This window comes from Oncorhynchus clarkii, unplaced genomic scaffold, assembly GCF_045791955.1.
Source record: "Oncorhynchus clarkii lewisi isolate Uvic-CL-2024 unplaced genomic scaffold, UVic_Ocla_1.0 unplaced_contig_5338_pilon_pilon, whole genome shotgun sequence".
In the NCBI taxonomy this organism is placed as follows: Eukaryota; Metazoa; Chordata; class Actinopteri; order Salmoniformes; family Salmonidae; genus Oncorhynchus; species Oncorhynchus clarkii.
This window is the reverse complement of record NW_027260996.1, coordinates 156,332-181,148: the sequence shown is the minus strand read 5'-3', so window position 1 is coordinate 181,148 and position 24,817 is coordinate 156,332.

The window sequence follows — 24,817 nt, the reverse complement described above, 5'->3', positions numbered from 1 at the left end:
GATTGACTGTGACACATATACGTACACACGTATTGCTTGTTACCGAAGGCTCTCTATGTCTGTACATAGTGTGAAATGTGGTTTCCCTAAAGTTATTACACCCTAAACCTGAATCTGAAATGACCTTTAGGATCTTTTCTTTGGGGTTCTAATCTCCCCGGTGTTCATGCACCGAACATCCATAGGCTGGAGCCATCTGGAAGCTCTGTGCATGTACATGTAAAGAGAACTAAATAAGGAACTCATCAGTGTATTAGGCTGAGAAACTTTATTTAGATGGCTGTTTTATTGTTGTTGAAAACTTGAAATGGACACAATGCCAATGGACCTTGTTTCTAACACACACACACACACACACACACACACACACACACACACACACACACACACACACACACACACACACACACACACACACACACACACACACACACACACACACACAATCACCCTCCCAGACATTCCTGCTTCAGAGATAGCAACCATAAAGACAATAAAACTGGGGGTGTGACAATCCATTAATTAATGCTAAATGAATATGTCGAATCCACTATCTAGCCAACCCATCCTAATATTAATTGCATAATTAGTACAAACCCAGATTTACTACAATGCTAAACAAGTGATGGAGTTAAGTTAACAACAACTCTGATGCTTACGTGATGCATTACACAAAATGCTATTGCTACATGCCATCAAATTAAGACAATGGAAACTGTATATCAAAAGAAAAATACACATTCTTCTACACTTTTGCAGTTTCTACATGTGTTTAAACTACAGTTGGAGGCACTAAGAAGTTAGGCTGTGTCAAAGTATTGGAGGAGCAATTTGAAATAAATGTGTATTTAACACAACGCTGGCCCTCTTCGGCATGGCAGCCTTCCTTCTCTGTAGAGGTGCAGCAGGGGGGAGACCAGGACACTGAAGATGTTAATAACCAACAAGACGGGGAAGACATTGCAGGTGATGCCAGAACTGGATGACAGGGTGGCCAAACCAACAACCACCGAGATGGAGCTTGTCAATATAATCGCCAGGTTGGTTAAGATGATCCCAAAAGCTCTCATCTTATGTGGGTCTGTTGTCCCCTGTCTATTCTCTCCCCCTCTGCCCCCCTCTACCTCTCCTGGACCAGGCTGCTTCAAGACACGCAGGATGAAGAAGCAGCAGAGAGAAATGATGGCCAACCCAAAGCAATAGACACTAATGAGAACATAAGCTGCGGTTTGTCCATAACGCATTAAAGTGATACGTGAACATGCAAAAGCGAGCGACAGCAGCCAGACCAGGGTTGAACACGCCACCCTGTACCTCCGGAGCCTGTACTTGAGGAAAGCCACAGGATGGACCACCGCCAGGTATCGCTCCACACAGATGCAGCTCTGGAGTAGGGGCCTGCAGGTCCAGGAGAGGCTATAGAAGAAATACACAGCCTGCTGTAACTTGACATTCTGGGTGAAGAAGCTGACCACATTAAGGATACCCTGGACACAGAATACCAGCTCCACTGCAAACAGGTTAATAGGGAAGACCTGGGTGGGTTTGAGACCTCCAGAGAGACTTCCACTCAGAGAGAGCCAGAGGCACCAGAGCAGGGATGGCATCCCCAGGAGGAAGCACAGGGACTGGGCAGCACAGTACAGCACTGGCCCAACATAGCCCTGGTCGTAGCAAATGCCCCAGCTGATGTGAGTTTGGTTTCCTGGTGAGTCATTCATCCTTGTGGAACAATATGCGAGCCCACTGAGATAAGAGAAAGGGAAAATTCATGACTTTATGATTTAATATATTGTTGACAAAATTCTGATGCAAGAAAGATACATAGAAATAGTTTGATATAATCCTAATGTCATGTCTCAGAAAGTCTGCCACATGAAGAGGTGCCATAACAAGTTAAAATGTTAAATAACCTACCCAAGTTGATTCACAATACTCGTAGTTCTCTCTCCTCCTGAAGGCTGAGTCCGACCGGATCGTACAACGTCTAGATGATGGAGGTTTTTTTTGCCAAAGCTCTTCATCCTGTGTTCTTCCTAACAAGTCATGTATTGTGTTATTTACATAGACACACCTGTGGGCAGTGATGAATTGAGCACCATTGCATTTTATTTGACTAGAAATCTGAACGTAACAAAACACAGATTAACAAAATTCACATGCAAGCAAGCAAGCACAGATTCTCTCTCTCTCTCACACACACACACACACACACTGCTCAGGGATTTGCATTCTGGCATTGTCGGAAATAGAAGCATCATCACTCAGCACCTGTCTGTCCCAGCCACCTGCAAGGACTGACTCTTTCACCTTACATAATCAAAACATATGGTCTGTTTGTATTCCGGATCTCTTCTTTAATTGCAGTGAATACAGTATATGTAAGGGTTCCTCAATAAAATAAGATAAATATTACTATAAACTCAGAAAAAAAATAAACGTCCCTTTTCTAGGACCCTGTCTTTCAAATATCGTTTGTAAAAATCCAAATAATTTCACAGATCTTCATTGTAAAGGGTTTAAACACTGTTTCCAATGCTTGTTCAATGAACCATAAACAATTAATGAACATGCACCTGTGGAACAGTCGTTAAGACACTAACAGCTTACAGACGGTAGGCAATTTAAAAAAAATCTTAGGACACTAAAGAGGCCTTTCTACTGACTCTGAAAAACACCAAAAGAAAGATGCCCAGGGTCCCTGCTCATCTGTGAGCATCCTATCAAAAGCATGTTTACTGTATAGCCACTGATCCCAATGTATGTTCCCGTATACAGGTTGTGAGTGTAAAGGGCTACATATACTGAACGAAAATGTAAATGCAACATTTAAAGTGTTGGTCCCATTTTTGATGAGGTGAAATAAAAGCTCCTAGAATTGTTCCATATTCACAAAAAGCTTATTTCTCTAAAATGTTGTGCACAAATGTCTTTCCTTCCCTGTTAGTGAGCATTTCTCCTTTGCCAAGATATTTCATCCACCTGACAGGTGTGGCACATCAATAACCTGATTAAACAGCATGATCATTACAAAGATGCACCTTGTGCTGGGATAAAAAAAAATGTTTGAGGGAGCAAGCAATTGGCATGCTGACTGCAGGAATATCCACCAGAGCTGTTGCCAGATAATTTAATGTTAATTCCTCTAACATAAGCCACGTCAGAGAAATGTGGCAGTATTTCTAACTGGCCTCACAACTGTTGACTACGTGTATCCAAGCCATCCCAGGACCTCCACATCTAGTTTCTTTGCCTGCGGGATCGTCTGATGAGGGGTAGGGTGGGTACTGAGGGGTATTTCTGTCAGAAATAAAGCCTTTTTGTGGTGGAAAACTCATTCTGATTGGCTGGGCCTTGCTCCCCAGTGGGTGGGCCTATGGCCTCCCAGGCACACCAATGGCTATGCCCCTGCCCAGTTATGTGAAATCCCTACATTAGGGCCTAATTTATTTATATAAATTGACTGATTTCGTAACTCAGTAAAATGTTTGAAATTGTTGCCTATTTAGTATATGGTTATGTTCAGTATACATGCATAAGGAGCTTCTTGTAGATAGAGAAGCAAGCATAAGTGTTCCAACTATGACAACCACATCCAATGATCCCAAAACACTAACATGTTGAGTAAAATCTGTTTTCTTTGTGTCAGTCGGTATGTATGTGTGTTTTCTTTTAAAAAACTAAAAATATTGAAGATCAGAATCAACTCCAGCTTTAGGCATTTTACTCCTACAGAGGCAGTTACAAAATGTAAAATACAATGTTGGCTGTCATGCAAATAGCCAATGAAAACATCAGTCAAGTCCTAATGTTCGTGGAAGCTAATGTTTTTATTCCTGTGTCCTGTCTGGGTTTCAAAATGGTGATACAATTAGCCAAGACAGGTGCATTCATCACTGAAGGGGGATACATATTTAATGCCTTGCTGTAATCATAAGTAACAGACAGACAAGGACAACTTCAACAGACAACTGTTGAATCAATCAGATTTTCTTTATTCCACACTTCTTTTAAAAACATACAACAATATATTTCAATACAGAACATCACTCAGAAGAAGGTAAGTCATTGCCTTACAAGTTGTAATACAAGTAAAAATATGATTTTGCAAAGTTAATATTATAGTATATATTATGTATGTATTTATATACCTCGAGTGTACAAAACATTAGGAACACCTTTATAACATTGCACCCCTTTTTGCTCTCAGAACAGACACAATTTGCTCTACAAGGTGTCAAAGGCGTTCCACAGGGATGTTGGCCCATGTGGAATCCAATGCTTCCCACAGTTGTGTGAAGTTGGCTGGATGTCCTTTGGGTGGTGGACCATTCTTGATAGGAAACTGTTGAGCATGAAAAGCACAGCAACGTTGCAGTTTTTGACACACTCAAACTGTTGCGCCTGACACCTACTACCATGCCTTGTTCAGTGGCACTGACATCTTTTGTCATGCCAATTCACCCTCTGAAGGGCACGCATACGCAATCCATGTCTCAATTGTCTCAAGGCTTAACCCTCCCCTATTACAAATGTCAATGCTTCTCAATAAGATGCAATAATGTGATCAAAAGTAATGGAAAAGAATGATAACCTGCGAGGTTATCATTTCCCTACAGTGGAGTTATCCTTCTCTTCAACCCCAGATGCAGGTCAGTTTCCCAGCCCTGTGGAGGTAGAGGAAGGGCTGAGTAAAGCTACCCAACACACTGAAGGAGAAAGTAATGAGGGTCAGAATACACCTGAATGATCTCAAAGAAGATATAGCCCTGATGATCGTAGGAGAGTAGTTCAGCATCAAGGTCAGCAGGATGATCTAGATGGTACGGGAGGCTCTTCTCTTCATCAGGTTCCCTCCTTCCTCTTTTCCACTGGGCCGGACCTGACCCTTTCCTTCCCTCAATCCACTGGGCCGGAACAACCATTCTTGGTCTTTTATCAGATTCACCCTCTGTCCCATAACATATCAGGACTGGTAATAATGCTAAATTAATAGGCCTAATCTCCTGTCTAGCCACCTCGTCAACAGTAGGGAATCAACTTTGTTGTTTGAATTGCAGATTGCCCCTTTACCAACAACTCTAATGCTATTGTGCTATGTCTCAGAAAATTATATTTCTACATGCCACCTATTTAAAACAATCCAAATGATTTATCAATTACAACATTACACAAATTACTCTATGCCTTTGCCTTGTCTACATATGTTTAAATTACAATTTCAGGCACTAAGAAGTGAGGCTGCACCGCGGTATTGACAAAACAGTTTTTATTAGATGCGTATTTAACACAACGCCTAGAGATAATTTGACAAATAAACCTGTACTTTTAGTGCCTGCAACTGAAAATCTGACGTGTCTCTGGCCCTCTATGGCATGGCAGCCCTCCCTCTCTGTAGAGGTGCATCAGGGGTGAGACCATGACACTGAAGATGTTAACGATCATTAACAAGGGGAATACAGTGCAGTAGTAATCAAACATGTATTGTAGAACTGGGAGTGCATTCTGATAAAGATCATCAAAGGTAAGTGGATATTTATAATGCTATTTCTGATTTCTGTTGACTCAAACATGGCGGATATCTGTTTGGCTTGATTTGTCGTCTGAGCGCCGTACTTAGATTATTGCATGGTGTACTTTTTCCGTGAAGTTTTTTTGAAATCTGACACAGCGGTTACATCAAGGAGAAGTTTATCTAAAGATCCATGTATAATAGTTGTATCTATTATTAATGTTTATTATGAGCATTTCTGTGAATTGATGTGGCTCTGCAAAATCACTGCATGTTTTGGAACTACTAAACATAACACGCCAATGTAAAATGAGATTTTTGTATATAAATATTCACTTTATCGAACAAAACATCCTATGAGTGTCATCTGATGAAGATCATCAAAGGTTAGTGATTGATTTTATCTATATCTTTGCTGTTTTTGACAACTCTCTTTGGCTGGAAAAATGGCTGTATTTTTCTGTGACTTGGTGGTGACCTAACATAATCATTTGTTGAGGTTTCGCTGTAAAGCCTTTTTGAAATCAGACACTGTGGCTGGATTAACGAGAATGTTATCTTTAAAATGGTGCCTAATAGTTGTATTTTTGAGAAATTTGATTTATGAGATTTCTGTTGATTGAATTTGGCGCCCTGCAATTTCATTGGCTGTTGGCGAGTGAACCCCGTTCCCAGACAGATTACGGTAAAGTGGCCAGACGGAAGCCACTCCTCAGTAAAAGGCACATGACAGCCCACCTGGAGTTAGCCAAAAGGCACCAAAAAGACTCTCGGACCATGAGAATAGAGTTTCTCTGGTCTGATAAAACAAAGGTTGAACTCTTTGGCCTGAATGTGAATTGTCACATCTGGAGGAAACATGGCACCAACCGTATCCTGAAGCATGGTGGTGGCAGCATCATGCTGTGGGGATGGTTTTCAGCGGCAGGGAAAGGTAGACTAGTCAGGATCGAGGGAAAGTTGAACGAAGCAAAGTACAGAGGGATCCTTGAAGAAAACCTACTCCAGAGCAAGTTTTCATTACATTGGGGTGAAGGTTCACCTTCCAACAGGACGGCCATGACAACGCAGGAGTGACTTCGGGACAAGTCTCTGAATGTCCTTGAGTTGCCCAGCCAGAGCCCGGACTTGAACCCGATCGAACATCTCTGGAGAGACCTGAAAATAGCTGTTCAGAGACACTCCCCATCCAACCTGACAGAGCTTGAGAGGATCTCAATGAGAAAGCTGCGGCTATGGAACGCTGACCTGTTCACCGGATGTGCTACCTTGTCCCAGACCTGCTGTTTTCAACTCTCTAGAGACAGCAGGTGCGGTAGAGATACTCTGAATGATCGGCTTTGAAAAGCCAACTGATATTTACTTCTGAGGTGCTGACCTGTTGCACCGTCTACAACCACTGTGATTATTTTTATCTGACCCTGCTGACCCAGCCTGGTGCAGGTCTACAATTTTGTTTCTGGTGTCCTTTGACAGCTCTTTGGTCTTGGCCATAGTGGAGTTTGGAGTGTGACTGTTTGAGTTGTGGACAGGTGTCTTTTTTACTGATAACAAGTTCAAACAGGTGCCATTAATACAGGTAACAAGTGGAGGACAGAGGAGCCTCTTAAAGAAGAAGTTACAGGTCTGTGAGAGCCAGAAATCTTGCTTGTTTGTAGGTGACCTAATACTTATTTTCCACCATAATTTGCAAATAAATTCATTAAAAATCCTACAATGTGATTTTCTGGATTTTTTTTTTCATTTTGTCTGTCATAGTTGAACTGTACCTATGATGAAAATTACAGGCCGCTCTCATCTTTTTAAGTGGGAGAACTTGCACAATTGGTGGCTGACTAAATACTTTTTTGCCCCACTGTATGTGATGACATGCTGTAATCACAAGTGACAGACATCCACACACTTTTAAAAATACAGCGAAACATTTCAAAATTGAAAATCACTCAGAAGTATAGAATCAACTTCCATACCAACCTGGACTCAGGGGTACATGTAACATAGTAGAATTTCACAATGTATCTCTCTTATTTCATTTAGATTAACAGATATAAAAGGACCAATATAATGGACATATTTAGTTTAATAACCACTTACTAAAAAGGTTAAAACCTCTAAATAACATGAACAATATGATTGATTAACATATTTGGAGCAGAATGATAACGCAAGAATTGCAGGACAACCATTCCCCTATAATCTTAGAAAAAGGGGTTCTGTGGCTGTCCCCTCGTATGAGTGTAGTTCAGCATCAAGGTTAACAGGATGATCTGGACAGTATATGAGGCATAATGTTCCCTCCTTCCTCTTTTTCACTCTTTCTCTCCTTCCCTCCATCCCCTTGACCGGACCTGCTCAGAACCCTGAGTATGAATACTGGTGTCCTTGTCAATGAACAGGATCCCAGCAACGATACGGCATTAAATCAGAAGGCTCCTTGGGTAGAACTCTAACACAAGAAGGCAGAGTGTCAGCAACCATATCACAATCACACAAAGACCACAGGGTGGACCACAGCCAGGAAGCTCTCCACACAGATGCAGCACTGGAACAGGGACCATCCGACCGTGACCAGGCCAATATATCTACCCCCTGGCAGAATGAAGGGTAAAGCTTTTGATGAAGAGGACGTTGGTGACCAATAAAAATGAGTGGAGACAGTAGAGAAGCTCCATGACAGACTGGTTGATGGTGAAGATCTCCTGATTCACCAGGACAGAAGGGCCACCAGCCACCAGTCACAGGTACCAGGTGTTGGAGACCAGGCCCAGGAGGAAGTTGAACACCTCGGTTCCCAGGTAGACTGGCAGACAGATGGGCCACACCCAGTACCAGGAGTCATAATAGTCAAATGCCCCGGTGTGGTTAAACCTGACAGGATCGGGGAATGAGGAGTTTGGTTTCCTCATTGCTGCATTTCCTCTGTTACTTTCATCTCAGGAGAATAGGAAGAGCTGCGATAACACAGTGTAAAATGCAAGTCTTGTCATCACAGGAAGTGTGATTAAATAATCAGAGATAGACAATGTTATTATTACAAATTGATTCAAGATACTGTGGTTTTTAAAGACAAGAGTTTACACTGTACCTTCTGTGGTTTGTTCTTATCGGGGAAGAATGAGCATCTCTACTCCAAGTGTTATGATTTATCTCCTACAATATGCTGTGAAGAGTGCTCAGAAAAGAATGATGCTCATCTAGACTAGCCTATATTGAGTGGTATTAAAATAGTCAACGTCTACGTCAGGGGGGTCCACGTTTGCTATCCAGCATTTATGAAGCCTGATGGCTATCTAGGAATGTGCATTGTCAGGGCTAGAAATCAAATCAAATGTTATTGGTCACATACACATGGTTAGCAGATGTTAATGAAAGTGTAGTGACAAGCTTGTGCTTCTAGTTCCGACCATGCAATAATATCTAACAAGTAATCTAACAATTTCACAACTACTTTATACACACAAGTGTAAAGGAATGAATAATAAAATGTACATATAAATGTATGGATGAGAATGTTGTGTAATGCTGACAGCATCAGCCAAATAGCATGCACAGTCACTCAATACTTTTAAATATACTCTTATTGACAGTCAAAGTTTCCGAATTCACTGTAAATTCAAAGTGGAACATAATATGAACAGAAAGACAATTCATTGCTTAATGCTGGTTTGAATACCTGAGCCGACAAGGTGAGAAGTCTGTTAATTTGACCTTGAATAAGGCACTTAACCCTAATTTGCACCAGGGGCACCGTACTACTGTAGCTGACCCTGTAAAACAAAACAATTTACTGCATCTCTTCTTTGTATGTGACAGTACAATCATATTGTTTCTTTGAATAAATAGACTCAATCCCCAATCCAGCCCCACTGTCCAAATACTAATTGCATCATATAAATGCTGAGCAAGTGATGCAGCTTTAGTGAAAGGGGCAATATGCAATTGCTACCTACATTCTTGGACATTTAAACGCATTTATTTTAATGTTTATTTAATCAGGGATTCAAACTGGGACCAGATGAGCCCTGAATACAGAAATTACAGAGAATTTACACATCAAACTAAAGATTCACATTTCAAGCAGAAAGAAAGATATGGGTGTAAAGATAAACACTTTCATCAACAACAAGGTCCTCAATCAGCTTTCTGTATTCCCATAGAGGCACCAAAACATTAGAATTAAGACTATTTTGAAGATTGTTTCATAAGGTGCAAGCAAACTAAAAGATGATTTACCTAACTCAATAAATACCAAAGGAATTTCCAGATTTAGCCATCCCATGTTATATCTGTTATTACTTAGAAAATCCTCATGAGTTTAGTTCACCTGTCATACCATATCAGAAACCAAAATAATAGATTGATTAACCTTGTTTGTAAACAACATACATTTAAACAAACAACTGTGAAGCCTCTAAACATGGGTAAAACCTGACACCATGGTTGGTCAGTCATTGCACCAATAACTCTGTCTATGAATTTGAGACTTTCTCCAGTCCGATCCTAAAAAAATAGTGGTGGGGAATCTGCTTTGTTATTGTTTGAATTGCAGATTGCCCTTTTAACAACAACTCTAACGCTGATATGATGCATCTCACAAGATGTTACTGCTACATGCCAAGAAATTAAAACAATCAAACCTTTTATCAAACAAAAATGTCAATTATTCTAAGCCTTTGCTGTGTCGTCGTATGTTTGAACTAAAGTTGCAAGCACTAAGAAGTTAGGCTGTGCAGCGGAATTGGCCGAACAATGTCAATTCAATGCGCATTTATTAACACAAGGCTCTATCTCCTAGCGATAGATTTTGCTAAAAGAACTATTGCCCTCAACTGTAAGTCTAACGCGTCTCTGGCCCTTTTCGGCATGGCAGCCTTCCCTCCCTGTAGAGGTGAATCAAGGGTGAGACCAGGACACTGAAGATGTTAACAATCAGCAACATGGGATAGACATTGCAGTAGTAGTCAAGGCTGGATGATCGTGTGGCCCAACCAACAACCACAGGGATGGAGCTCGCCAAGATAATCACCAGGTTGGTTAAGATGATCCCAAAAGCTCTCATCTTATGTGGGTCTGTTGTCCCCAGTTTCTTCTCTCCCGCTCTGCCTCCCTCTACCTCTCCTGGAACAGGCTGCTTCAGCACACGCAGGATTGAGAAGCAGCAGAGAGAAATGACAGTCACCCCAAGGCAATAGACACCAATGAGCACATAACCTGAGATTTCATCATAAACCATTGAATCGATAGGAGAACATGCAAAAGCGAGCGACAGCACCCAGACCACGGTTGAACACGCCACCCTGTACCTCCGGAGTCTGTACTTTAGGAAAGCCACAGGTTGGACCACCGCCAGGTAGCGCTCCACACAGATGCAGCTCTGGATCAGGGGCCTGCAGGTCCAGGAGATGTAAAACAGGACATACACAGTCTGCCGTAACATTATAGCCTTCGGGATGAATCGGTAGCTGATCATCTCAAGGAGACCCTCGACACAGAACACCAGCTCCACTGTGAAGAGGTTTATAGAGAAGACCTGGGTGGGTTTGAGACCTCCAGAGATGCTTCCACTCAGAGAGAGCCAAAGGCACCAGACAAGAGCTGGCATCCAAACAAGGATGCACAGGGCCTGGGCAGCATGGTAAAGCTTTGGCACAACATAGAACTGGTCCAAACAAACATCCCAGGTGTCAAGGTAAGTGTGGTTTCCTGATGAGTCATTCATCCTTGTGGAACAATCTCCGAGCCCACTGAGATATGAGAGAAGATTACACGATTCATGACGTTATGTTTTAATATATTATTGGCAGTATGCTTACACAATGTACTGATGCAATTATTAATTAACAATACTTTGATATACATGTGTCTACTTTTGTCTGTAAAAACGTTATGCGTTGTCTCAAAAAGTGTGAGTGAAAACATGAAAAGGAGCGTTAAGACAATTAGCCTGATATACTCAGTTAAAATGTAAAATAACCTACCTTAATAGTTTTGGTAATTCAGACCTTGATTCACAATATTGGTGGTTCTCTCTCTTGCTGAAGGCTGTCTAACCTGATGGAATAACGCCTGCATGTGTGACTGATTTTAGCCAAAGCTCTCTGTCTTCTGTTCTTCCTAACAAGTGACGTGTTGTGTTATTTACATACACAAACCTGTGGGCAGTGACGAACTGAGCACCACTGTAGCTTATTTGACTGTATATCCTATCAAAACACAGATGTACAAAATGCACATGCTGCATGAACGCACATGCACACAAGAAGACACACACAACCACACGCACGCGCACTCACACGCACACGCACACACAGAAAGACAAATATACAATCTCAACCTGCTCAGGTATTTGCATTTCGGCCTGAGCAGAAATGGAAGCATAATCACTCATATCACTCAGCACCTGTCTGTCCCAGCCAGGATATGTAAGGGTTCCTCAATAAAATAAGATAAATACTACTATAAACTCAGAAAAAAAAGAAACGTCCCTTTTTTAGGACCCTGTCTTTCAAAGATCATTCGGAAAAATCTAAATAACTTTACAGTTCTTCATTGTAAAGGGTTTAAACACTGTTTCCAGTGCATGTTCAATGAACCATAGACAATTAATGAACATGCACCTGTGGAACGGTCGTTAAGACACTAACAGCTTACAGACGGTAAGCAATTAAGGTCACAGTTATAAAAACTTAGGACACTAAAGAGGCCTTTCTACTGACTCTGAAAAACACCAAGAGAAAGATGCCCAGGGTCCCTGCTCATCTGTGTGAACGTGCCCAAGGCATGCTGCAAAGAGGCATGAGGACCGCAGTTGTGGCCAGGGCAATTAATGGCAATGTCTGCACTGTGAGACAGTGGAGCGTCCGTCATGGTCTGGGGCGGTGTGTCACAGCATCATCGGACTGAGCTTGTGGTCATGGCAGGCAATCTCAACGCTGTGCATTACAGGTAAGACATCCTCCTCCCTCATGTGGTACCCTTACTGCAGGCTTATCCTGACATGACCCTTCAGCATGACAATGCCACCAGCCATACTCCTCGTTCTGTGCGTGATTTCCTGCAAGACAGGAATGTCAGTGTTCTGCCATGGCCAGCGAAGAGCCCGGATCGCAATCCCATTAAGCACGTCTGGGACCTGTTGGATCGGAGGGTGAAGGCTAGGGTCATTCCCCCCAGAAATGTCCGGGAACTTGCAGGTGCCTTGGTGGAAGAGTAGGGTAACATCTCTCAGCAAGAACTGGCAAATCTGGTGCAGTCCATGAGGAGGAGATGCACTGCAGTACTTAATGCAGCTGGTGGCCACACCAGATACTGACTCTTAATTTAGATTTTTAACCCCCCCTTTGTTCAGGGACACATTATTCCATTTCTGTTCGTCTGTGGAACTTGTTCAGTTTATGTCTCAGTTGTTGAATCTTGTTATGTTCATACAAATATTTACACATGTTAAGTTTGCTGAAAATAAACACAGTTGACAGTGAGATGAGGTTTCTATTTTTGCTTAGTTTATATTTTTGTTATTGTTTAACATAAAGTAATACAATCTCCAGTAAATCAAATCAAAATCATTTTATTTTAGGAAATCTGTTAGCAAGTATTGCCACACATAAATAGAGAAGCATATGTGATCGTATTCCAGTGTATTCACGGTTTGAAATGATTGGCTCCATACCTGCGAAATGTTTTGAGACATCTGTCTCAAAATCTGCATAAGCCAATTAAAATCATTGATATAGCTACACGTTATAGAACACTACATCTTAGCTGTTCCCATAAAACTACCTGGCACAATTAGGCCTATGATAAAGAGCGACGTGTGTGGAAGGACCACCAGAGGGCAGGCTGGGCTCACGACTAAAAGCCCAGCCAGCCATGAGATTCAAGGTGATCAGAGGCAATTAAGCACAACTGACGGTACTAATGAGCTATGTTTGAATTGAAAGAAATCCCACAATAGAGAACTTTGTTCAATTAACCTACTCCTGACTCGTTTATTCCACCTTTCCACTTTAGAGTAACACCAAATTACTTGGTCTGCTCACACACGATTATTTCATTTCAAGTGAATTATAAATATTCACGTAGTTGGATGTAATTCATCTTTTTTTCTGAAACGGCACCACCTGCTAATCAAAGTTACTAAATCACAAGTAACATTTCAACTGGACGAGTGCTGGACGAGAGCCTGCTCTTGCAAATCTTAGCAGTTTGCTGTAGATGCGATTTCCAGGTGAGACATGTTTTTTTCCTTTGAAACATAGAATTACATGTATTGTGTTAGAACAGTATGTTGTGAAGGGAAGTACAGTGCAAACCTTGTAAGGAGAGAAGGCCTGGGCATAAGCTCTCATAATGAAGCAGAACATTACTCGAGCAGAGGAGAACAGGCAATGGCAGTTGTTGTTCCCATACTAATAAAGGCCCCAGCAACAGAGAGCAGGCCCGGTTGTGGTTCCCTCACAGAGGCAGGCTGTGCCCAAGCAGAGGAGAGCAGTCATGGCTGCGGTGGTCCCCAACTGAGGCAGGCAATTCCCCCAGTGTAGGAACCAGAGGAGGTCCCACAGAAGGCCCCGAATCAGGCCCTAACCGTAGACCCAGGGTCAGGCCAGATCAGGAGGAGGTGTTGGTGAGTCCGGGGAAGATGGTGGATCCACTTGGACCACAGAGCAGAAATAGATAGTGCACCTGGGATATGACACTGGGTGGCGAATTCAGTGTGGTCAGCACTAGTGAGGCCGCTGTGTCAACTCAGTCACGTCGTGGGTTGAGTCCAGCGTTAGCAGGACAAGGACTGGAGGTGGGTCAGGTGGTGCATGCTGGAGAGAGGCATCCTGGACACCCCGAATGAGAACCAGGTCTGTGGCTGGGTCAGTTGAAAATGTACTGTCAGTAGCTGGTGACAGTGGTGTGGGTCCAGATCAAGGCTGGACCAATCATCGCATATAGCAGCACTGCCTGTTCACCCCGCTATCATCCAGAAGGCGAGGTCAGTACAGGTACATCAAACCTGGGACCGAGAGACTGAAAAACAGCTTCTATCTCAAGGCCATCAGACTGTGAAACAGCCACCACTAACATTGAGCGGCTGCTGCCAACACACTGACTCAACTCCAGCCACTTTAATAACGGGAATTGATGGAAATTGATGTAAAATATATCACTAGCCACTTTAAACAATGCTACTTAATATAATGTTTACATACCCTACATTATTCATCTCATCTCATCTCATACTCTATCATCTACTGCATCTTTATGTAATACATGTATCACTAGCCACTTTAAACTATGCCACTTTGTTTACATACCCTATATTACTCATCTCATAAGTATGTACTGTACTCGATACCATCTACTGCATCTTGCCTATGCCGTTCTGTACCATCACTCATTTATATATCTTTATGTACATATTCTTTATCCCTTTACACTTGTGTGTATATGGTAGTAGTTACACTCGCATTAACATCTGCTAACCATGTGTATGTGACAAATACATTTGATTTGATTTGATTTTGATTTGATTCTGGTGCAGGAACAGGCTGAGAGTCAAAGGTAGACAGGGCTTCTGTCGCTGGCTACGGCTCGCCAGGTAGCTCTGGCTACTGGTGGTCTAGTCAGCAACATAGGCTCACTACCGCATGGAGTTGCTGCTGGAATCGCATAGGCCACCCGAGCCGGGGAGGGGGTCCCCCAGATTCCACAGTAGTGGAACGGGAATCAGTAATGACATCTGGTGTGGGCTCAGTCTCCATAGCAGACAACTGCTGAGGTCCAGTGAGGGCCGAGGTCTCAGTCGCAACCGTCCCCGACAAAGGTGCCGTGGCTGGAGCGGCAATATAGTCACACCGAATGGTCACAGTAACACCTAGCAACAGTGTCGGTGTCCAAAAGACAACTTATTGCTGCTTTTTCTCCATATGACTGTCCCATGTTTTCCACGCAACCTGTGAGGGAACCCTCACTGACAGGAGGAAGCCCAGGATCTGGACTTCTGCTGCATAATGCACCTAAGGCTCTGTATATTCTGCACAATACGTACTCCAGTGGAGTATGCTGCATATATGATATATGCAGCGATGTTCACGGTGCTGCAACTCCCTGGTACACTAATGTAGAAGAATAATCCACACGCTGGGATGTTGGGGATGCGTTACCACCAGGTGCTGAGTAGTATCCCAAAAACCCTAGGTTCCATCCTTCACCGTCTGCAGGCCATAATTTACTGGGCCACAGGTGGGTAGTGTTGAAAGCAGTAGCGGTGAATGGGTAATTGGGTAATTTAGAAAAACAGAAATATCTTATATACATAAATATACAGACATTTTGCTATGAGACTCGAAATTGTTTCTACAACTTGATTGGAGGCCACCTGTGGTAAATTCAATTGATTGGCCATGATTTGGAAAGTCACACACCTTTCTATTTAATGTCCCACAGTTGGCAGTGCATGTCAGAGCAAAAGCCAAGCCATGAGGTCAAAGGATTGGTCTGTAGAGCTTCAAGATGGGATTGTGTCAAGGCACAGATCTTGGGAAGGGTACCAAACCATTTCTGCAGCATTGAAGGTCCCTGAGAACACAGTGGCCTCCATAATTCTTAAATGGAAGAAGATTGGAACCACCAAGAGTCTTCCTAGAGCTGGCCACCAGGCCAAACTGAGCAAGGACAACCATCTCTGCAGCACTCCACCAATCAGCATCATGCTGTGGGGATGTTTTCAGGGACTGGGAGACAGGATCAAGGGAAAGATAAACAGAGCAAAGTAGAGAGAGATCATTGATAAAAACCTGTTCCAGAGCACTCAGGACCTCAGACTGGGTCAAAGGTTCACCTTCCAACAGGACAATGACCCTAAGCACACAAACAACACAACGCAGGAATGGATTCGGGACAGGTCTCTGAATGTCCTTGAGTGGCCCAGCCAGAGCCCGGACTTGAACCCAATCGAACATCTCTGGAGAGACCAGAAAATAGCTGTACTCGCGGCGATGCTCCCCATCCAACATGACAGAGTTTGAGAGGATCTGCAGAAAAGAATGGGAGAAACTCCCCAAATACAGGTGTGCCAAACTTGTAGTGTCATACCCAATTAGATTCAAGGCTGTAATCACTGTCAAAAGTTCTTAAAAAAAGCTGAGTAAAGGGTCTGAATACTTATATAAATGTGATATTTCAATTTCATTTTTGCAGAATTGTATAACAACATGTTTTTTTCTTCGTCATTATAGTTGATTGTGTGTAGAATGATTGTGTGGGGAAAATATTCAACCAATTTTAGAATAAGGCCGGAACGTAACAAAATGTGGAAAAAGTCAAGGGATATGAATACTTTCCTAATGTACTGCATGTACAGTGACAGACAGTTCCATGTCCTACAGCATAGTCAAGCAAGTACATTTTTCCCCCCCATTTTCAGACCACTAAACAACTGTTGATTTAGAACCAGAGAGTAGTCACAAGTGGCATAGATAACAGGAGCTGCCTCCACTATTCAACCACCATTTCGACTTCAACATTTCAACATCATCAAATCACCTCTGCTTAGTCTAATACGGTGACAACTAAAAGATTTGAAAAATAATTTAGTCCAATCCACATAAGCCTAATATGATGTGGCTGTCCATGGTTCTGATTTCTGTGTGTGTCTGGGGGGGTGCGTGCTCATTCGTGCAAGTAGAAAAACATGTTGACTCACCCTACTTGTAGAGAAACACCAATGCCATCCTCCTCTCATTCATGTTGACTCACCCTACTTGTAGAGAAACACCAATGCCATCCTCCTCTCATTCATGTTGACTCACCCTACTTGTAGAGAAACACCAATGCCATCCTCCTCTCTTGCATGTTGACGAAATGATCTATCAATCTGCCATACAGTACATGCTTTTATTTATTTTTTTTGTCCTAGGCTACCTGGCTAGAATGTTTGCTCGCTAGCCTAACTTCCACTCTTGGGCAACGTTAACTTGTTAACATTAGCCTATTACATTGAACTACATATTGAACTTCCATCCTCTCAGGCACAACAATGGGGCACAACAATGTATTAATTAAAGGTTGGATCAGAATCGCTCTTGTAATCATTGGCCAGTACGGAGAATTAAGTAAAACCACAAGGACATTCTCTGTTAAAATATATTAAATTTCTTAACCCTTGTGTGGTGTTCGGGTCTTTGGACCCATTTTTTATAATTACTAATAGAAACATTATACAATTAATCATTTTTTCAACCTGAAAATCATTAGTCTTGGCTAATTGTCTGTGAAGAACATGTAAAAGAACACATTTTCATTGAGTGCACACTGTGCACCCACCTACGCATTTATATTACATATGAGGTGTTCCGGTCCAATGGACACGAGGGTAATAAAAGTGTGGAAAAGTGTGTAGGTGAAAACAAGCAAAAATGAAACGAAAAGGTTTGCTGTGTGCATTCACTCTGTCTTCCTCCTCCCTGGGCCTGCTGTTTCAACATAGCACCAATAATCTGTCTGTCTCCCTGCCTTTCTCCAACTTTCCTCGCAGTCTTTACCTTTTGTAGGATGTGAAACTACACAATGTTATTACAATACATTATTTTGATACATTGTAAAAAATGTAGTATATTCCAAGTGTCACGCCCTGACCTGAGTATTCTTTGTTTTCTTTATTGTTTTGGTTAGGTCAGGGTGTGACATGGGTGATGTACAGTGTGTGTTTTTGTACTGTCTAGGGATTTTGTCGGTTTATGGGGTTGTTTACCATCTAGGTGTTTATATATGTCTAGGGTTTCTTAGATTGGTTCTCAATTAGAGGCAGGTGTTTATCGTTGTCTCCGATTGAGAACCATATTTAGGCAGCCATCTTCTTTGGGTATTACGTGGGTTATTGTCTATGTTATGTTGCATGTTTGCACTGAGTTTCTATAGCGGTCATGGTTGGCTTATTAGTTTGTTTTGTTTAGTGTACTTCGTGTTTTTTTTTGTCAAACATTAAATAATGGATTCACATCACGCTACTCTATACGACGATCGTGACACCAAGACTCTACCCCAGCCAGGTGCTTATTAGGGGAGGGACACAACAAATAAATAGCTTTGCATGTGTAGCTCCTTACCACAATCAATTAGTATGGCAAAAATAATCTCTGCTCAGAGGGCCTTTGACATTTTTTTTGCAGAGAGAAGCTAGTGTGGAAGGAGCATCTTCAGTTTTGGAATAATCTTCAGAATATGAGGATGTCTCTGTCAATTCAAAGTCTGACAGTGAGTTGGAAGAAGAGGATGAGATTGCCCCTCAGCCAGCCCCAGGACCAGCCCGTCAACAGCCAGCCCCAGGACCAGCCCGTCAACAGCCAGCCTCAGGACCAGCCCGTCAACAGCCAGCCTCAGGACCAGCCCGTCAGCAGCCAGCCCCAGGACCAGCCCGTCAACAACCAGCCCCAGGACCAGTCCGTCAACAGCCAGCCCCAGGACCAGCCCATCAGCAGCCAGCCCCAGGACCAGCCCGTCAGCAGCCAGCCCCAGGACCAGCCCATCAGCAGCCAGCCCCAGGACCAGCCCGTCAGCAGCCAGCCCCAGGACCAGCCCGTCAGCAGCCAGCCCCAGGACCAGCCCGTCAGCAGCCAGCCCCAGGACCAGCCTGTCAGCAGCCAGTAGGAAGAGAATTATGGATGTCAAATTATTTTGAAATTGAATGGTCTTCTTGCCCAAGGAATGACCCACCCCACATGGCTGCCAATGTGATAAGGATTACAAGCAGGGCTGACGCGGATGGCGGTTAATCATGTGCAGGACATAAAATCTTCTTTTGAACTGTTCATCCCAGACATCACCCAGAAAATCATTCTCGACTGCATTCATTTGGAGAGAAGGTGTGTTTTGGAGAGAGATGGAAGGGGATGGACCAAACTCATTTACATGCATACTTTGGGGTTCTTATCCTTGCTGGTGTTTCCAGATCCAATGGGGAATCCACAGAATCCATGTAAGAAACAGAAACTAGCAGAGAACTTTTCCATGCAACAATGTCTTGGAACAATTCCACAATATTTCCAGGATTATGCGCTTCGATAACCGAGACACCAGACCAGCTCGGTGGCAGAGAGACAAGCTAGCTGCAATCAGGTCAGTGGGACAAGTAGAGGCAGTAGAGAAGCTCCATAACAGACTGGTTGATGGTGAAGATCTCCTGGTTCACCAGGACAGAAGGGCCATCCTCCACCAGCCACAGGTACCAGGTGTTGGTGACCATAACCAGGAGGCAGTTTAACACCTCTGTTCCCAGGTAGACTTGCAGACATCTGGGCCACACCCAGCACCAAGAGTCAAAATAGTCAAACCCCCAGTGTGGTTAAACCTGACGGGATGGGGGAAAGAGGAGTCTGGTTCCTACATTTCTACACATCCTCTGTTACTTTAGATTCTGAAGAATAGAAAGAGCTGTGTTCTGAGGGACAGAGAAAGAGAGAGAAAACAAGAGGAGAGGTAATTAGTGGATCTGGAGAGGTTTAACACTTAGTGTAAAACAAGTTTTATCATCACAGGAAGTAAGCTAATATTCATGGATAGACAATGTTATTATTACAAATTGATTGAAGTTACGGTGGTTTTTCATGACAAGGTAAGAAATGTAGTTGTCGTTCATTGTACCATCTGTGGTTTCTTCTAATTGGGGAAGAATGTGTGTCTATACCTCTGTCCAGGGGTTAGAATGTGGCATCCACAGTATGGTTTGAATAGTTCTCAAAACAAGATGACACTCATTTAGACTAGCATGTATTGACTTTTGAATTGACGTGCATCCGTCATTAATATAGCTGATGCTAAAGAGAGAGTTCAGGAGGCTATTTTTCTACTTCCTGAGCATTTGTATGTACCTGCATCCTATTTGAAGATTGGTAGAGGTAGTTTCGCAATCCAACGCTAAGTCGTAAGTCTTTGTGGACAGCTCTTAAGCTACCTACCTACAAATTCCTTCATACTGGATGCAGATACATAACAATGGTATCCACGGGTTCCTTTGACTCTCGATAAGTATATAAAAGGCATCATTACCAAAATCCTGAACCATCCCTTTAACGTCAAGTGTGTCCACATTTTATTCCAGTGTGGATGGAGTCTAATGACTTTGTAGGAGTGTGCACTGTCAGGGCAAGGACCAGGTATTGCAGTGAAGCCTATTGCACTGAGATGCAGTGTCTTCGACCAGATCAACAAAATGCAGATGCTTGCACACACACACACACACACAGAGATGGAATTTCAACCTGCTCAGGGATTAGCATTTTGGCCTGAGCAGAAATGGAGGCATCACCACTCATATCACTCATTGTCCAAATCCTATGCCTTCCCATAGCATAACCCTACAGCCACCATGGGACACTTGTTCACAACATTGACATCAGCAAAACGCCATACACTTGGTCTGCGGTTGTGAGGTCGGTTGGACCTATTACCAAATTCTCAAAAATGACGTTAAAGGCTTACGGTATAGAAATTAGCATTAAATTATGTGGCAACAGTTCTGGTGGACATTCCTGCAGTCAGCATGCCAATTGCACTCTCCCTCAACTTGAGACGTCTTTGGCATTGTGTTGTGTTATAAAACTGTACATTATAGAGTGGTCTTGTATTGTCCCCAGCATCACGCTGTTTAATCAGCTTCTTGACCTGCCACACCTCTCAGGTGGATGGATTGTCTTGATAAAGGATGCTTACTAACAGAGATGTAAACAAATGTGTGCACAACATTTGAGAGAAATAAACATTGTGTGTGTATGGAAACATGGTACCAACAATTTACATGTTGCATTTGCCTTTTTATTCAGTTGATATAGAACATCACATAGAAGTAGAGGAGCAACTGCTATACAGGATGTAATACCAGCTCAAATATGACCAAGCAAAGTGAAAATAGTAGTATATGTTATTGGGGTTACATTTTGTCAAACCAAGCAAAACAGTCAGGAATAAGTTGGAATGGTGAACATGAGTTGACAGTAAAATCTCACAATGTAACTCCCTAATTTCACCTACATTAACGGCTATACAACGACAAATACAATGAACATTTCACACCAATCAACCACTTAATCCTCTTCCCCACTTCTCACACTGTTTAGTTTAACCAGAAACCACTTACTATAAATGTCAAGACCTCAAAATAGCATGATTAAAAGGAATGGAACAGATTGATAACCTGAGAAATGAAAGACAACCATGCCCCCACAGTGGCTATGCTTCTCTTTAACCCCCGATAAAGGGCAGTTTCCCAGCCCTGTGGAGGTAGAGGAGGGGCTGAGTAAAGCTACCCAACACCCTGAAGGAGAAAGTAATGGGGGTCAGAATACACCTGAATGATCTCAAATAAATATGATCCTGAAGAATAGCCCTGATGATCGTAGGAGCGTAGTTCAGCATCAAGGTCAGCAATTTGATCTGTGCCCTCCCTCCTCTTTTTTACCCTTTCTCCCATCCCTCCATCCTCTGGACCAGTAATAATACTAAATGAATAGGCCTAATCTCCAATCTAGCCACCCCGTCCTGATACTAATTGTATAACTAATAAAACAAACAAACATTCACAAGTGATGACGCTTTATTTAAAGGGGCAATCTGCCTTTGGGACATCCATTCTTGGACTTTCAAATGAATGATATATTCCCATTGGATCTTGAAATATATTACTTAGAAATGCCTCATGAGCTTAGTTCAACTGTCATACCCTATCAGAACCTAAAATAAGAGCTTGTGTAACTCCTTTGTTTGTAAAATAATAAACAACATCAATGTAAACCAACATCTAAAAACCTGATGAAAACGATCATTTTGATATCATGGCTGGTCAGTCCTGGCATCCATAGCTCTGTCTATGAATTAAAAGTTGCTTTTCACAAAAACAATGGTAGGGACTCTGACACTTTGTTGTTTGATTGCCCATTTAACAACAATTGTTAAGCTTATGCTATATATCAAACAACACTCTATTGCTACAGGTCACAACATTAAAACAATCAAAACTATTTATCATATTAAATAGTACACAAAACCTTCTACATCTTTGCCATGTCTTTGTATGTTTAAACTACAGTTGCAGGCACTAAGAAGTTAGGCTGCGCCGCGGTATTGACAGAAGAATTTTAATTCAATGCGTATTTAACTAAACGCTTTATCATCTCCTAGCAAAAGTGCCCACACCTGTAAGTCTAATGTGTCTCTGTCCCTCTTCGGCATGGCAGCTTCCCCTCTCTGTAGAGGTGCATCAGGGGTGAGACCAGGACACTGAAGATGTTAACAATCACCAAAATGTTGATGACATTGCAGTTGTAGTCAAGACTGGATGAAAAGGTGGCCAAACCAACAACCACAGGGATGGAGCTCGCCAAGATGATCACCAGGTTGGTTAAGATGATCTCAAAAGCTCTCATCTTAAGTGGATCTGTTGTCCCCTGTTTCTTCTCTCCCCCTCTGCCTCCCTCTACCTCTCCTGGACCAGGCTGCTTCAGCACACGCAGGATGAAGAAGCAGCAGAGAGAAATGACGGCCACCCCAAGGCAATATACACCACTGAGCACATAACCTGAGGTTTCTTCATAACCAAATAAAGAGATGAGAGAACATGCAAAAGCGAGCGACAGCAGCCAGACCGTGGTTGAACACGCCACCCTGTACCTCCGGAGTCTGTACTTGAGGAAAGCTACAGGTTGGGCCACCGCCAGGTAGCGCTCCACACAGATGCAGCTCTGGATCAGAGGCCTGCAGGTCCAGGAGAGGCCATAGAGGAAATATGCAGCCTTCTGCAACATGATGTTCTGGGTGAGGTTGTTGACCACCTCAAAGAAACCCTCCACACAGAATACCAGCTCCACTGCAAACAGGTTAACAGGGAAGATCTGGGTGGGTTTGAGACCTCCAGAGAGACTTCCACTCAGAGAGAGCCAGAGGCACCAGACCAGGGCTGGCGTCCCCAGGAGGAAGCACATGGACTGGACAGCACCAGTAAGCACAGGCCCAACATAGCCCTTGTTAAGGCAAACATTCCAGCTGAAGTGTGTGTTGTTTCCTGAAGAGGCATTCATCCTTGTGGAACAATATCTTAGCCCACTGAGATATGAGAGAGAGGGGAGATGACAAGTTTCATGACTTTATGTTTTAATATGTTGTTGGCAACATACTGATGCAATATACTGATGTCAACATACATAAAACATACTTAGATATACGTAGGTCTACTGTTGTTATGTCAGTCAAAGTATTGTGCATTGTCTCAGAAAGTCTGAAAGACAAAATGAGATGTAAAACGGTTAGCCGAAGGTAACATGTTATAATGTATTATAACCTACCTTAGTTGTTTAAGTAAATCAGAGCTTTCCTTGTGATATTTGTGCTTCTCTCTCCTGCAGAAGGCTGAGTCCAACCTGATGGAAGAAAAAATGCATGAGTGATTTTTGCCTAAGCCACTTGTCCTGTGTTCTTCTTAACAAGACACGTGTTATTTAAATACACACCTGTGGGCGTTCATGTATTGAGCACCATTGAATGATTAGTTGACAGCAGGTCATTTTATTTGACTGGAAATCCTATCAAAACATATAATGAACAAAACACAGATGAACCAAAAGGCATAAGATGCACGCACCAACACACACACATGCACCAACACACACAAACACACACACACAGAGATGCAATTTCAACTTACTCAGTGATTTGCATTTCGCGGCCTGAGCAGAAATGGAAGCATCATCAGTCATATCACTCAGCACCTGTCTGTCCCAGCCACAGGTTAACCCAGCCACCTGCAAGGGCAGACTCTTTCACCTTACATAATCAAAACATATGGACTTCAGACATACACAGTACTAGTCTGTTTGGATTCTGGATCGCTCTGTGATTGCATAGCGAATACAGTGTAGGTTTGTACTTATAGGTCAACCATATGTGATATATTCAATAAAAATACATACATTCTACATTTAAACACACATCATTTCTGAAACAAGTGAAATATTTTTATGTCATGTATTTACCATTAAGAAAAACCTGTTTAAAGATAATAGTACAGTGTTAATACTATGTAGCATATATAGAAAGTGTTAGTACTATGTAGCCTATATAGAAAGTGTTCATACTATGTAGCCTATATAGAAAGTGTTAATGCTATGTAGCCGATATAGAAAGTGTTCATACTATGTAGCCTATATAGAAAGTGTTAGTACTATGTAGCCTATATAGAAAGTGTTAGTACTATGTAGCCTATATAGAAAGTGTTAGTACTATGTAGCATATATAGAAAGTGTTAATACTATGTAGCCTATATAGAAA